The sequence below is a fragment of the Rhipicephalus microplus genome, chromosome 6, assembly GCF_043290135.1.
Source record: "Rhipicephalus microplus isolate Deutch F79 chromosome 6, USDA_Rmic, whole genome shotgun sequence".
NCBI lineage: Eukaryota > Metazoa > Arthropoda > Arachnida > Ixodida > Ixodidae > Rhipicephalus > Rhipicephalus microplus.
This window is the reverse complement of record NC_134705.1, coordinates 192,568,189-192,582,558: the sequence shown is the minus strand read 5'-3', so window position 1 is coordinate 192,582,558 and position 14,370 is coordinate 192,568,189.

Here is a 14,370-nt window from a genome sequence, read left to right as displayed (position 1 = left end):
GTTTATTGCAGGACCATTTAGGTACTCTGCCAACAAATGTCATTATAGCAACGGACGCATCTCAATCACATGAAAAATCAGGCGTTGGAATATATTGCCCCGTACTTGATTGGTCATTTTCACTTCGCTTACCGGACTTTCTTCCTGTCTTTCTGGCTGAATTCATGGCAATAATGTTAGCTTTGCGAAAGGTAAATATTTCCATTCCAGTTGTAGCAGTCATAACTGATTCATTATCAGTGTGCTCTTCTCTGTCTGCATCTGGTCATTCACCTATAGTGAAACTTTTTAAATCGTTGATCCCCTGTCATCTCCGAAGTATTCATTTAATCTGGACACCAGGGCACAAAGGTTTGTTGTTAAACGAAATAGCTGATTCTCTTGCGAAGGCATCCCTTTCGACACCAATTATTCCTATTTTCCCCCATACAGTATACATTACGGTGGCGCGATTTCGCACACTTAAAATCAGGCAAAATTTATCTGACCCTGCACTGACGGCTTCTCCAGAGTACAAACACTTGTTATTTCCCTGGCGCAGTGAACTGACTAAATCAAGGATGATGGAAGTTGTCATCACGAAATTTCGTTGCCGCGTTACCTCCCTCAATTTTTACTTGCATAGATCAGGCATATTGAATTCCCCTATGTGCATTTATTGTAATCAAGAGGAAACGATCAGTCATTTTTTATTACATTGTCGCCGTTTCGATTTATTCAGGCAAAGCATACTAGCACCACCTCTTCAAAGACTGGGCTTGCAACTATCACAGCCTGATCTTCTTTCATTTGGAGCCTCTACACTGGGTTTCAGCCACAGGGATGTTTTATTCGCCGTTCAAGAATACATCACTGCGACTAAACGATTTTCTTGCTAAATTGCTGTCTCAAAATTTTTCTTATTTTTTTCTGGAAACTTGATATCGGTATTTCAAATCAAAATTAAGTTACAAAAAAAAATTGTAGGAATGACACAATGCTGAAAGTTTAGGGCAAATTCACCTTAAAATCAGCCAATCCCCTTCTTTGGGTACGAGCCATTTCTACAGGGAAACAACAACAACAACAACAACAAGTATCCGGCTACATGGCGGTAGCCGCCGCCCGATCTAAAGGGTAGTCTTATTCATCTGTCCATCGATCTCGTGCTCGTGTTCTCTGAGCAAGTATTCAGCAACTTCTACGTGCTTATGAAACCGTGCACGCAGTTTCATGATTCGTGCGTCTAACCCTCGATGAATTCATCTGGGGACCTTACTTTACGACGTCGTAGAGGCAAGTCATCCAGTATGTCATAGGTGTTCCCATGTGCGTCTTTGTAAGAGGCACGCGGTGGTTGGAAACGTTAAAAACCGCAACAAGAGCTTAATTTGGGCCAGTTGGTTCTTCGTGGTTGTGTTGTAGTAACATGGCGACAACTTTGTGTCTCCCCCTGTAGTTGTCGCGCTGTTACCAGAACACAATCACGTTGGAATCGGCCGTTGTCAGTGAGAGAGTAAAATGCAAAATAGAATGTTTATTCTCGTAGTCTACTAGGGTATTGATGTTTCAAGGCTAAAGTGCACTGTTGTGGTTATCATTTTTACGCTCATCCTCGCATTGAGCATATCGAAGCGGGCCCGTCGTTACCGTTCATAAAAACTTAATGATATCGTAATGCACAGATCATTACATTACATTCGCGTCTGCCACAAAGAACGGTGGCAAGAACTCGCCGCTCCAGTCGCAGTTGAGTGAAAATCGCGGAGCATCTACAGTCCTTGTGAAACGAAACCGCCATTAGCGGTGGTTGATTTTTTTTTTTTTTCTGCAATCGCGGTATGTAAAACAGTCTTGAGGATCGTGGCTTTAAACAGCCCACGAACGCTTCTCGACTTGAAACTCAAGGACCGGAAATCGCAACGCCAAACAGTCCTCAAAAGTCCCTTGAGGTCGTGGTTTCGAGTCGAAGAGCGTTTGTGAATAGGGAATTTTAGAAGAAGGTGTGCAGGGGCTGCGTGCATAGCGTGCGCCATATGAGTTGGATGAATGGATGGATTGATGTGGCTGTACCCCTTAGATCGGGCGGCGGCTAACGCCACCCACACTAAAAAAAAAAAAAAGAGCGAGTAATAAAGTTAAGTTTTGGTGTCTCTGTTTTGGGAAATTGCCACAGAGATGCATTCGATGCGGTGTGTAATTTTATTCAAGACTCTAAACGTTTTTCAACATAAAGCCCACGTTAACAGATACCCCCCCCCCCCCCAAAAAAAAAAAAACGTGTCGAAAAGTAATTTTCAATTCTGGATAAATCCGTGACATACCAAATTAATCGGGTTTGGCAAAACCAGCTGTCTGGTCGGCTCCTAAAATCAAGTTGTAGCTATTAGTGTCTACTTTGTTGTTGATTCTTTTTTTTCGCTATCTAAATCTTTGGTTTCTTTCTTTTTTTTAACATACTGTCTTCACTATACAACTCCCCCCCCCCCCCCCTTTTTTTTTCGTTGTAAGCAATAATGCAGTTATCGTCCATATGAGACTATATGTTCTCTTGGCCAATCCCCCAGAGTGGGTATGAGCCATGGATTAGAGGATACAAACAAACAAAGGGTGTTCTTTTTTGTCCCAGAACAATAATCGTCATCTATATTGCGTTCCATCCTTGCGCTATCGCCCCGCGCCCGGTACATTCAGGTCACGATCGACATGCCCATTATTAGGGTTACATTGCATTTTCGATAAGAAAGTGGCCAGCGCTGAGTTTTCAAGGAAGCGCACGCAAGCCTGATGACGATTATTGTTGTGGGACAAAAAGACACCCTTTTTACTCTATACGTTTTTAGAGTGCAGCCACAATACTACAGTGTACTAGAAGGGGACAGTGGAGTGAACGAGGCGCCCCACAGAACACCTACCTCGGCTGATTCTCCGGCGTGTGACAGTAGCGGCGGCGCTGTAGTTTCATGGTACTGAAGATCTCGGGAGCATCTGCATTGGGAGCGCCCGAGCCTGCGAAAGCGTGTAATTGCTCGTTTTTAGCCCGTTTAATGCCTTTCTGAGCCTTTATCAGAGGACGCACGTGCTACGTGCCATGGTACACGAGTGAATATGCAGGCATGCCAGAATTGCGTGGATACATTCACTGTTTCAAGAGCCTGCCGACCCCCCCCCCCCCCACACACACACACACATACAAAAAATGTCAATCGGAATTTGCACGGATCTGCCTAGCTTCTTACTCAATCAGCCCTTTGAGCTGTGCTACTGGCGAACTACAAAGAGAGGAGAAGTATCAAAACCGTGATTAAGTCATACACTCGTTTTGTCGGCAGTCTCTATGATATCCAGAGCACAATTGGCAGCAGCGGTTGCGGTCGCAAACAAGTCGCTAATCTACTGCTACTTTCGTCACAGGACAGTATATGCGGAACTGTCTACGAGCCGAAGCAAGGAAAGGATATCGCCTCTGCACGTGTATCGCCAGCGGACCGTTTCGTCACGACAGTGATTGGTGTGCTGCGTCTGCCCTCTACCGGCCAAGTTCCCGCATATAAGCAAGCATCGCTGGCGCCGAGTCACAATTGGCAGCAGCGGTTGCGGTCGCAAACAAGTCGCTAATCTACTGCTACTTTCGTCACAGGACAGTATATGCGGAACTGTCTACGAGCCGAAGCAAGGAAAGGATATCGCCTCTGCACGTGTATCGCCAGCGGACCGTTTCGTCACGACAGTGATTGGTGTGCTGCGTCTGCCCTCTACCGGCCAAGTTCCCGCATATAAGCAAGCATCGCTGGCGCCGAGTCACAATTGGCAGCAGCGGTTGCGGTCGCAAACAAGTCGCTAATCTACTGCTACTTTCGTCACAGGACAGTATATGCGGAACTGTCTACGAGCCGAAGCAAGGAAAGGATATCGCCTCTGCACGTGTATCGCCAGCGGACCGTTTCGTCACGACAGTGATTGGTGTGCTGCGTCTGCCCTCTACCGGCCAAGTTCCCGCATATAAGCAAGCATCGCTGGCGCCGAGTCACAATTGGCAGCAGCGGTTGCGGTCGCAAACAAGTCGCTAATCTACTGCTACTTTCGTCACAGGTTGGTCTTATTTCTCCACCCAACCATACTTCTTTTGTTCCGTGAATACCGTTGCCGCTGCTGCCCAATCGTGTGCTGTTGTACAGAATGCCGACGAACGCTGAGTTGGCAAAAGAAATTGAGTGTTTACGCACTGAGGTCGCGGCGATGCGTGACAGCCTTAGTATGTTCAACGAGCTTGTCGAGAGTGTTAAGAAGCAGAATTCCGACCTCGCTACTGAAAACAAGGCTTTGAAAGATGAAAATAAGCAACTGACACGAAGGGTTTCTGAACTTGAACAGTACTCCCGACTAAATAATGTAGAAATAAAAGGCGTCCCTGCAACAAAAGGTGAAAGCTGTCTGGCAGTTGTTCAGTCCATGGGTGATGCTGTAGGGTGCAAGATTGCACCTGAGGATCTTGATACTGTGCATCGTGTGCCAGCCAAAAAAGACACGAACATTATCGCGCGCTTCTGCTCCCGAGAAAAAAAGACTGAGTTCTTGAAAAAAGTACGCAAGGCCCGCTTGACGACTGCGGCCCTTGGGTTTTCCCAAAACAATCAGAAGCCCTTATATGCAAATGATCATCTCACACAAGAAAGGAAACGGCTGTTCGCACAGGCACTTGAACTGAAAAAAGCTAAAGGCTGGAAACATCTCTGGACTGATCACTGCATGATTAAGGCCAGAAGGACGGACGACAGCCGCGTCTACCGTATCTCTAGTGCGGGTGACCTTGCTGTGTTGGCCTAGCCTACCAGTATTGCTATTTACTGCTTCGTATTTTAAACCTACGCAACAATGTTTTCTTGTCAAGCTCTGAAAAAACATTTCAGTGATAAAAACCCAAAACTATCACTGATACATTTGAATATTCGCAGCCTACGTAAAAACCACAACAGTCTCATTGCATTTCTTTCTTTAATTAATCACAATTTCTCATTTATTTGTTTGTCTGAGACGTGGTTGTCGCCGGACGACAGAAACTTGTATGCGCTATCAGGATACAATGCAGAGTACTGCTATCGTGCTACACTACGGGGCGGTGGATCCGCCGTTTTTATTAAATCGTCATTGTCATACAAACGCCGCAATGACCTTGCGTTTTCTAATATGTTCTGTGAATCTGTATGGATAGAATTTGACAAGAGTGTTTTCTCAGTCGATGGCCGGAACACAGTATTAGGGTGCATTTATCGTTCGCCAGCATCTTCACAGTCTGAGTTCTGTTTTCAGTTCGATAAGTTGTTGCACACTATTACGAACGAAAACAAAAATATCATCATCTGCGGAGACATCAACGTCAACATTATCGACCCTACTAATCAGTCCTGTTCTGATTATCTCGGGTGTTTACATGGCTACGGTTTTGAATCTTTAATAACCACTCCCACCAGATGTGACATAGCAGGATCTAGTACGTTAATTGACCACATATTAACCAATTTTGCTACAGACAATACAGAAGGAGTCATTGAGCACAGCATAACGGATCATTACCCTATATTCCTGACTTTGGGCACAGAAAATTACAAGTGTAAGGAAAACAAAGAGAGGATATCTTTTAATTCTCAAAAATTCGTATCTATGGTACAATCAATTGACTGGACCGTCGTAATAAGTGAATCCTGCGCTGAAAAGGCTTATCAGCTATTTTTGACTACAGTTACACAATGCATTAACGAATGCACGACGGTACACATCACAGCTCATCATTTCAGTAATCCCAGAAAACCTTGGGTTACAAGGGCGCTACTTCGTTGTATCTTGAAGAAAAACCAACTTCACAAAAGAGTGTCTTGTGAGCCATTTAACTCTGAACTTAAAATTCGTTTCAAGAAATATTCCAACACGCTTGCAGCCGCACTTAAATGTGCAAAACGAGAATACTTTCAGAAAAAAATTTTGGATAATGGCAATGATACGAGGCGCAACTGGCAGGTCATAAACGAATTCTTAAATAATAAATGTCGTGAGCAGATAACAAAAATTAGAACTGAAGCAGAAACATACAGCCATCCAACTGATATCGCCAATGCGTTCAGTGAGTATTTTAGCAGTACCTGTGAATCTCTGAGAAATCCCCCATTACCAACATTACCTCGCCAGCCTTATTCTTTCTTCTTGCGACCAACGAGTGCAGAGGAAGTTCTTCGTGTTATAACTTCGCTCAGGTGCACGGGACCTGGTCTTGACTCTGTTCATCCATCCCACATCAAGTTAGTCTCTAGTGAGCTATCTCCTGTCATTGCAGATTTTGTTAACAAGATGTTTAAAGCAGGCATATTTCCCGATTCCCTAAAAGTTGGTAGAATAACACCTGTTCACAAAAAAGGTGATCGCGAACTTCTGAGTAATTATAGGCCCATTTGTATTCTTCCATTTTTCAGCAAAATAATCGAGCGTCTTATGCATACAAGATTAATATCCTACCTGACAAAGTTTAATCTGTTGACATCTAAACAGTACGGCTTTCGGCCTGGCTATTCCACTGAGCTTGCGCTTCTAACCCTCACCGATAAAATAAAAGGGGCAATCGACCAAGGCTTCGTAGTTGGTGGCGTATTCATAGATTTAACGAAAGCTTTTGACACAATTAATCACAAAATTCTTATACATAAACTTGAATCGTATGGCATAACTGGCCCTGCACTTCAATTTATATCTAGTTATCTCTGCAATCGCACTCAAGTTGTTCAGATTGACGGTAAAGTTTCAGCAGCTAAGAAAGTAAATCAAGGTGTTCCTCAGGGCTCGATCCTTGGCCCGCTGCTCTTTTTGCTATTTATTAATGATCTACCTAATGTTTTGACCGCTACAGATTGTATCTTATATGCAGATGACACGACCATTTTTACTTATGCTAACAATGTCGATGAGCTACAACGAAACATTAACGTGGATCTACATAATATAAGTTCCTGGTGTCGAATGAACATGTTAAGAATTAATCCATCAAAAACCGTTTTTATAGTTTTTCATTCCTTCCCGACTGTACTTTCAAAATCTATATCTGTGCGTCTGGACGATAATTTAATTCCCATGTCCGACAGTACAACGTTTCTCGGTGTAGTTCTTGACCGGCATATGAAATTCAATCTTCATGCGCAATCACTCATTCGCAAGATAACCTTTGGAATACGCGCCATAATCAAAACTCGTTCATATTTTCAGCCACACATAATCCACTCCCTTTATCACGCACATATTCACAGCCATTTATCTTATTGCATATCAGCCTGGGGTAACACATATTTGACCCACCTCAACCAACTACAACGCCTACAGAATCAAGCACTTCGACTCATGACTTTCAGCCATTTCTTAACCAATGCAACGCCACTTTATCAGAATTTAAATATACATCCTCTTTATCACCTCTTTCAGCTGAAGTTATCAGTTGTGATGTATAGGCTTTTTCGCGGTAATGTGCATATAGATGGCATTGTCTTGGAAGGCCTTGTAAATAATAATATTACTAGGTTTTCTGAGCTTGATAACCGCCTTCTGCCTAAAGTTCGCACAAACTACGGCAAGTTCACTACCACATTTACGGGAATCAAGCTGTGGAATTCCCTTCCTTACGTAATAAAATCATCAACCACAGAACATGCATTCAAAAACCAAGTAAAGAAATATTTTTTGCAACAGTTGTCTTCATCTTAGCAACTGCTTTTTAATGTAGCGATAACAATTGCTACATGTTATACTGTCCTTACGTTTTGTATTATAACTTGCGCTTGTTTGTTCTTCAGAGTTTTCTTTTTTGCCTTGCTAAACATATATGTATTTTCTACTTTCGTTTTTTCGCACTGTGCTTTTTTTTTTTTTTTCTTACTGAAGATACCGTAACAACTGAATGTTGTATATTTTGTTTCTTCTCCCGTTAACATCATGTATGGGAGCCCCCCTGACAGTTTCCAACTTTGGGGCTCCTTGTGTGTATTACCAATCCTGTACGCACTTTTCTGTAAACTGACATCGTTGTTGTTGAATAAACTTGAACTTGAACTTGAACAGTGTTCCTCATATGAGCCTACATGCGCTCGATTGTTTCACGAGAAACCCGAGTTTAAGTAACGTTGTCACAACATTTATATCGCTGACGACTCTGTTTTATCATGCCAGTAGATAATATTTATTGCTTTCCGAAAGACTTAATAGATATTAAACTTATTAAAACAACACACAAACGTATTACAAAAGGCCAATTGTATATATTGCCTGTCTGTTAATCTGCGTAAATTCATTGTAACCAGTTCTCATTTTGTATTGACAGCTTAAATTGTGCTGCTTTCCAAATATTTTATTGGTGTAATGCCACTGCAAGCGAGCAAATTTATGACAATGTTTTGTATTATAAGCGAAGTTCTAATATTAAGTATCAAAAGTGTAGGCCGGCAGTGGTGCATCTTGTTTTGAGAAATTATATATATATATATATATATATATATATATATATATATATATGTGCCCCTTAATTAGTATAGCTACTATTTTTAGGTGGTGCATTCCTCGCCCGACTACGTTAAACATGAATTAGTTTTGAGACCTCATACTGTCGAAAAGGTCTGAAATATACAATATACAGCGCGCATTTCTAGAGGCATGCTATATTAAGCTTCGCTAACTGCAACTTATTGGCCCAGGGCTACCCATAGAAGATAAATTTTTTTCCCGAGGGGGTGGGGTGTGCAGCAGAATGCCTAACTTTGGCACTTGGTGGTCGCTGTGAATTCGTGTAAATATTTTAGTATATCCTGAAAAGTTAAATTACAAAAACATTTCGTGGTGAAGACGGTTCAGATTCCCTTCCTCTCCCCTCTTTACTTATGGCTTTCTGGTTCTGCGTGCGTGTGACACAGTATCTGTTTTTTAATCTCACAGCTTTCTGAGCACAGCTAACTTCCAATAAATCGGCCCAGCTATTGAGAATATGGTAGACACCTAACCAATGAAGAAAGAGTTAAGAGAGAAAAATTCAGTATAAGGCACACCTTTTCTGAATTATTTTTGATCTCTCACAAGGGCTTTTATGGAGCTCAAATTCACTAGATTTGCATGTCATACTTCAAGGGCTATGGCATCATGTGCTAGACATGAATGAAGCGCAGGTATGAAGAAATCTGCATCAAGAAAGCACGACGGAGGAGCCGAAGCGCATAGCAACCTACATGTGACGCGTGGCTCTTTCAGTACTATTCGACTGCAGCGCCGCTGTGCGGGCAACGCGGAAGGGATCAGACGGCGAGGCGTGGTCACGCCACTCAACACTTCTAGCACACTCTAGCAATACGTAGTGAACCAACCACCAGACCTATATTTTTTTAAGACGATAGTCTTTCTTGGGGACCTTCGACGGTAAAATTTCGGTCTGTCTGTACATTTGTCTGTTTGTCCGCCCCAACGATACCTCAAACGGCCAACCCCATCCGCAGCGCCCACCAATATTGCTCAAGGTTTTGCATTCATAGCTCTGCTATTGTAAAAAGCAGTTATTTCTCCTATTTGAGGCGCCACAGCAATGCTTCGATGTTTTGTATGTCTGACTTTATATTAGAAGAGGCGACACACAAGTAACCCTAAGAAGTGTAGCGTTAATCGCACTGCGCTTACAGTGCAAGGCGATGCTCAGAAAGGTGTTTCCAATGCTTTGCTACGACGTCACGGTGGTGGCACCTGCCCGTCGCTCTGCGTTCAACACCTTATCACCTCCGAGTCTGGCGCGCATCTTTCTCCGCGGGCTGCACGCCTTCGTTTTCGAAGATAACTGCCAGATGGCGCTTGTGTTTAACGTGCCTTGACGGGTAAATACTTAGAAAACAGCAGGGGGCGAAACCAAAAAGAACTACCTGTTAAGAGAAGGTGAAGGAAATGGAGACTGACATGAGGAGAATTGGCATGATTAAGAAGTCCGTACTAGAGATCTATCGAACTGTTAAGCAGGAAATTGCCAAGGAAAGGATCTATAACAAGACTCAGGGTAGTTCGCTACCGAGAGTATTGTGACGCAGGACGAGAGTATTGTGAACCAAGACATATCGGGCCAAATACGAAGGGTAGACACGGTATGCAGTGCATGCGGAGAGGAGGAGGAAACTGCCGAACACTTGGTAATGTTCTGTGAAGGGCTTCGCCCTATAGTTCAGGATGGTGGTGCAGAGTTTTTCAAAGCACTGGGGTTTAGAGACAGGGAGAGCAACATAGACTTTATGCGGGTAGAATTAATTAGAAGGAGGTTATCTGATTCGTGGCTAAAGTCAAGGCACAAGTGAAAATTAAGTCATTCACTGCAAAGTACCAGTCTTCAACTTCACTATTTAAAGGGAAAAAAAAAAAGATATATCTAGTTGGTGGTTCACCAAGTATTACGGCTAGGTGGCGTTAGCCGCCGCCTGATCTAAAGGGTACAGCGAGATCAATCCATCCATCCATCCTCTATGCGCTTGTTTGCCTCCGCTACACGCTCGAGGCACTCTAGCGCCTCTAGAATACCATTCATCGATTTTCTTGCGCAGAACATCTAAGAAATGTTTTGTTCTCTCTCTCTAGACGCAAGACTATCGTCTTTCGACGATATTTGCGGTGTAACATGCAGATTTGGTACCAATTATTTTTTTTTTTAAATAGCAAAGTACAGGACTGGTACTTTGCAGTGAATGGTTTAATTTTTTCTCGTGCCTTGACTTTAGCCACCAATCAGATAACCTCCTTCTAGTTAATTCTACCCGTTTAAAGTCTATTTTGCCCTCCCTGTCCCTAAACTCCAGTGCTCTGAAAAAAACTGCACCATCATCCTGAACTATAGGGTGAAGCCCTTTACAGAACATTATCAAGTGTTCGGCAGTTTTCTCCTCCTCTTTGCATGCACTGCTTGCTGTGTCTACCCCTTCGTATTTGGCCCGATATGTCTTGGTTCGCAATACTCCTGTCCTGGCCTCACACAGTAGAGAGTTAACTACCTCGAGTTAACATAGATCCTTTCATTGGCGATTTCCTGCTTAAAAGTTCGATAGATCTCTAGTGCGGACTTCTTAATGATGCTAATTCTCCTCACGTCAGTCTTCGTTTCCTTCACCTTCTTCTTAACAATTAGTTCTTTTTGGTTTCGCCCCCTACTGTTTTCTAAGTATTTACCCGTCAATTTTCTGGTTCGCTTTTTCCATTTTGTAGAATAGCGTTTGTTCTCTCTAGGAAAAAGTCTTGGGACTTTCGCCCCGACCGCAAACCCAAATGCACGGAAGCTACTCACAGCACTTTGCGGGCCGCGATCGCTGCACGCCATTTCAGATTTTCTGCGTGAGGGCCGCGAACGCGGATGGCGACGCGTGCGCAGTTGTAGTGACCACACCGAAAGGGCTCGCGGTGTGCTGTGTTCATGTGATGTCACTTCCGCCGTTGTTGCCCTCTTCCACCATGCTCGGGTACCTCGCTGGGTACCTAAGGTAGTTTGCATATGTACCCAGGGAGCGCCTTTTGTTGGGAGCTCGTCATCTGTTGCTGTGTACGATGTTGAAAGGGAAGCATTGTGGTTTTTTGTTGACATACTTTAACGAGCACATCGGATAAGGAAGGCCTCGTTTGTTCACTCGATACAAGACAAGAAATTCAAAATGTGCGACACGTATACCAGCCACCGCGTACACCGGCTTCCCGCCACGACCTACTAGGGCCCATAATCTAGCTTTCACTACAAAAACTACAAATTCTGCTTCTACAATTCTGCTTCTACAAAAACTACAATTTGTGCTTCTTGCACAAATTACATGGCTCAAGAACAAGTGAAAGCCCAAAGCCTCACGAGCCGCGCAATTGTAAGAGTGGATGAGTGAAGCGCAGCAGCTCCCATCGAAAACGAGTCGTGCAGAGCTAGGCAACCTTACAAGAGATATAATATTAATATTGATATATTGCTGCGGCCCACGCCACCTAAGTAGGAGCCCCCCCCCCCCCCCCTCCCAAGGCTTTTAAACAGCGCTGATGTTGAGCCTCTTGGATTGAAATTTGTGGAAACAGCCGAGGAAAATATTATGCAAGGCAGATAGATACTTCGGGTGGTGTGTGCCGCGGTAATGCTGGTCATCACTTTTTTTTTTCCGCGTATGTTTTGACACCTTTTTCACCTTGTATTTTACTTTTTTTTGTATCCTAATGTACAGTGGAGTCCCTGAAAATGATGGAGACCATGTTAGGTAATTAATTTACCAGTTTTTCAAAATCCTGACCCCCCCAACTCAAGCCGATCGGCTATACTTCAAAGAGAACTAATATTGTTTCATATTCATTTTCACAGTTTGTTTCAATGCAATACCCGAATTTCCACAATCGCCATCACAATTTTAACTGCCTCCGTGGCACGCTGATTGTGCATGTAGTGGTCGCGGACAAGTTTGTATGTACAGAATTTTAGTAAGCTATCTCTGCTTGCTATCTCTGCTATCTAAGCTATCTCTGCTTGCTATAGTAAGCTATTTCTGCTTGTAGGAGTTTTATGTGAACAAAGCATACATTTGTCAAATGTTGTGTTGGTCTAATGAAAACTAGACTTGTCGAAAGTGTCGGTTGATTGGTAACAACTTTATTGGTAGTCCGGCAGAGCTTTCGCCGACCGGGCCTTAGGTCTCCCTCGTCGGGACGTCGTCAGGACCTTGCCTGGCTGCCGCATCGCGGGCCTTCTGGACGGCCCAGAGTTGGTCGCCGAGGCTGGGGCTGCACATGGCAGCGGCCCATTACGGCTGAAGGGTTCTGGATTCAGCACCTTGGGGATTTTTGGTACAATCCGAGAGCATGCGAGTTAATATGGTAACCTCAATACCGCATATTTTGCATGAGAATCGGTAAAAGTGAAACCACCAGGTAGTGTCTTGAAGTAGCACTTGATACACAGTACAGTCGTTGGCTTCCAGATTCTTTGTTTGTTCCAGAGTTTGTGGCTGCACGACTGACCACCGATTTCGAAGTCAAAGGCTTCAGCGCTGAAACAAGCAATGTCAATGCCATGTTCCTAATTTTGACTTTCTTGTAAGGCGTTGCAGAATGGATATGCCTGCTGTATTTCTATATTTCACTACCAATCGATTATGCAAAGTAAATCACAGTGCAAAGAAAAGGTTGGCAGTTCTTTGCGTTATGTGGGAACATGTAAAGACAGTACTTACGCTGAGCTCAATCACCTGTTTCTCCATTTTACATTACATTGCTATGCATGTGGTAAAGGTACAAGATCTCTTGCGGTTAACAAACATGTATGTGTGAAAGCCAGTTGGCCCCAACAATTCAGGTGGACGTGAAGATTGCCACAGTAGCATCTTATCATAGAGCTGTGCTTTGTGTCTTAGATATTATGCGTAGATATACAGCATGCTGTGGCACAGCCTGGGGTGCGTGGAGTTCCGTCCCTTGATCCCCGCCAAATTTCAATTTTGCGCATGTGCGGGCATGCAGATACAAATTTTGCATGCAGAAATATTTTACTGCTCTTTATTTAATGTTCAGGAGACAAGTAATTAAGTTGAAAATACAGATGTGATAGCACAGCCAGCTCCAAAATATGAAGCAGATAAACATCACATTTATGTGCCAGCAATAGGTTTTGCCTTGATAATAATCCTTTTGAATTGCTTCATTGTGGATAATATCTTGTTCTTTTTCTTTCCCTAGGGGCATTCAGCGAATAGCAATGAACCCTTGAGACATTGTATGTGACGTGTTCTACCATGAATGAACTGATACTGACTGCTTATCATTGAATATATTGTGTCTTCTTTAACGATGGAATCACCACTGTGGTTCAGTAGTGATACTGTGCTCAACTGGGGTCCTCAAAGTCGGGGATTCCATTCAGGTTGTGACAGTCTCATTTCGATTGAGACGAAATGCTGGAAGCCCATGTACTTATATTTATGTGTGCATGAAAGAACACCGGGTAGTGTAAACTTCTGGAGCTCTTCACAGTGGTGTGCCATGTAGAAATATCATGCTTCTTGCATAAAAAACACCAAAAGTTATTTTTTATAACTTAAATTTTTTGTCAACCTTCAGTTTTGGAAATGATACATTTGTGTGTGTTATTTTCTGCTCAGAATGGTTTCATCTTTTTCTGTAATGCTTGTGTATTTGCGAATTCTCAGTTCTGGAATGTTCACTTTCTCAAACAACTTTATAATCAGCCTGTTGATTAGTTTCTTCAAGAGAGTGGAGATTATTGCTGTTAAAAATTGATGTAAAGCAACTGCATTTTATTATGACTAAAAGGGCATCACCCAGGAATAAATTACTGTGAACTGGACTTGATCGCAAAAGTTATTTTCTAGATTA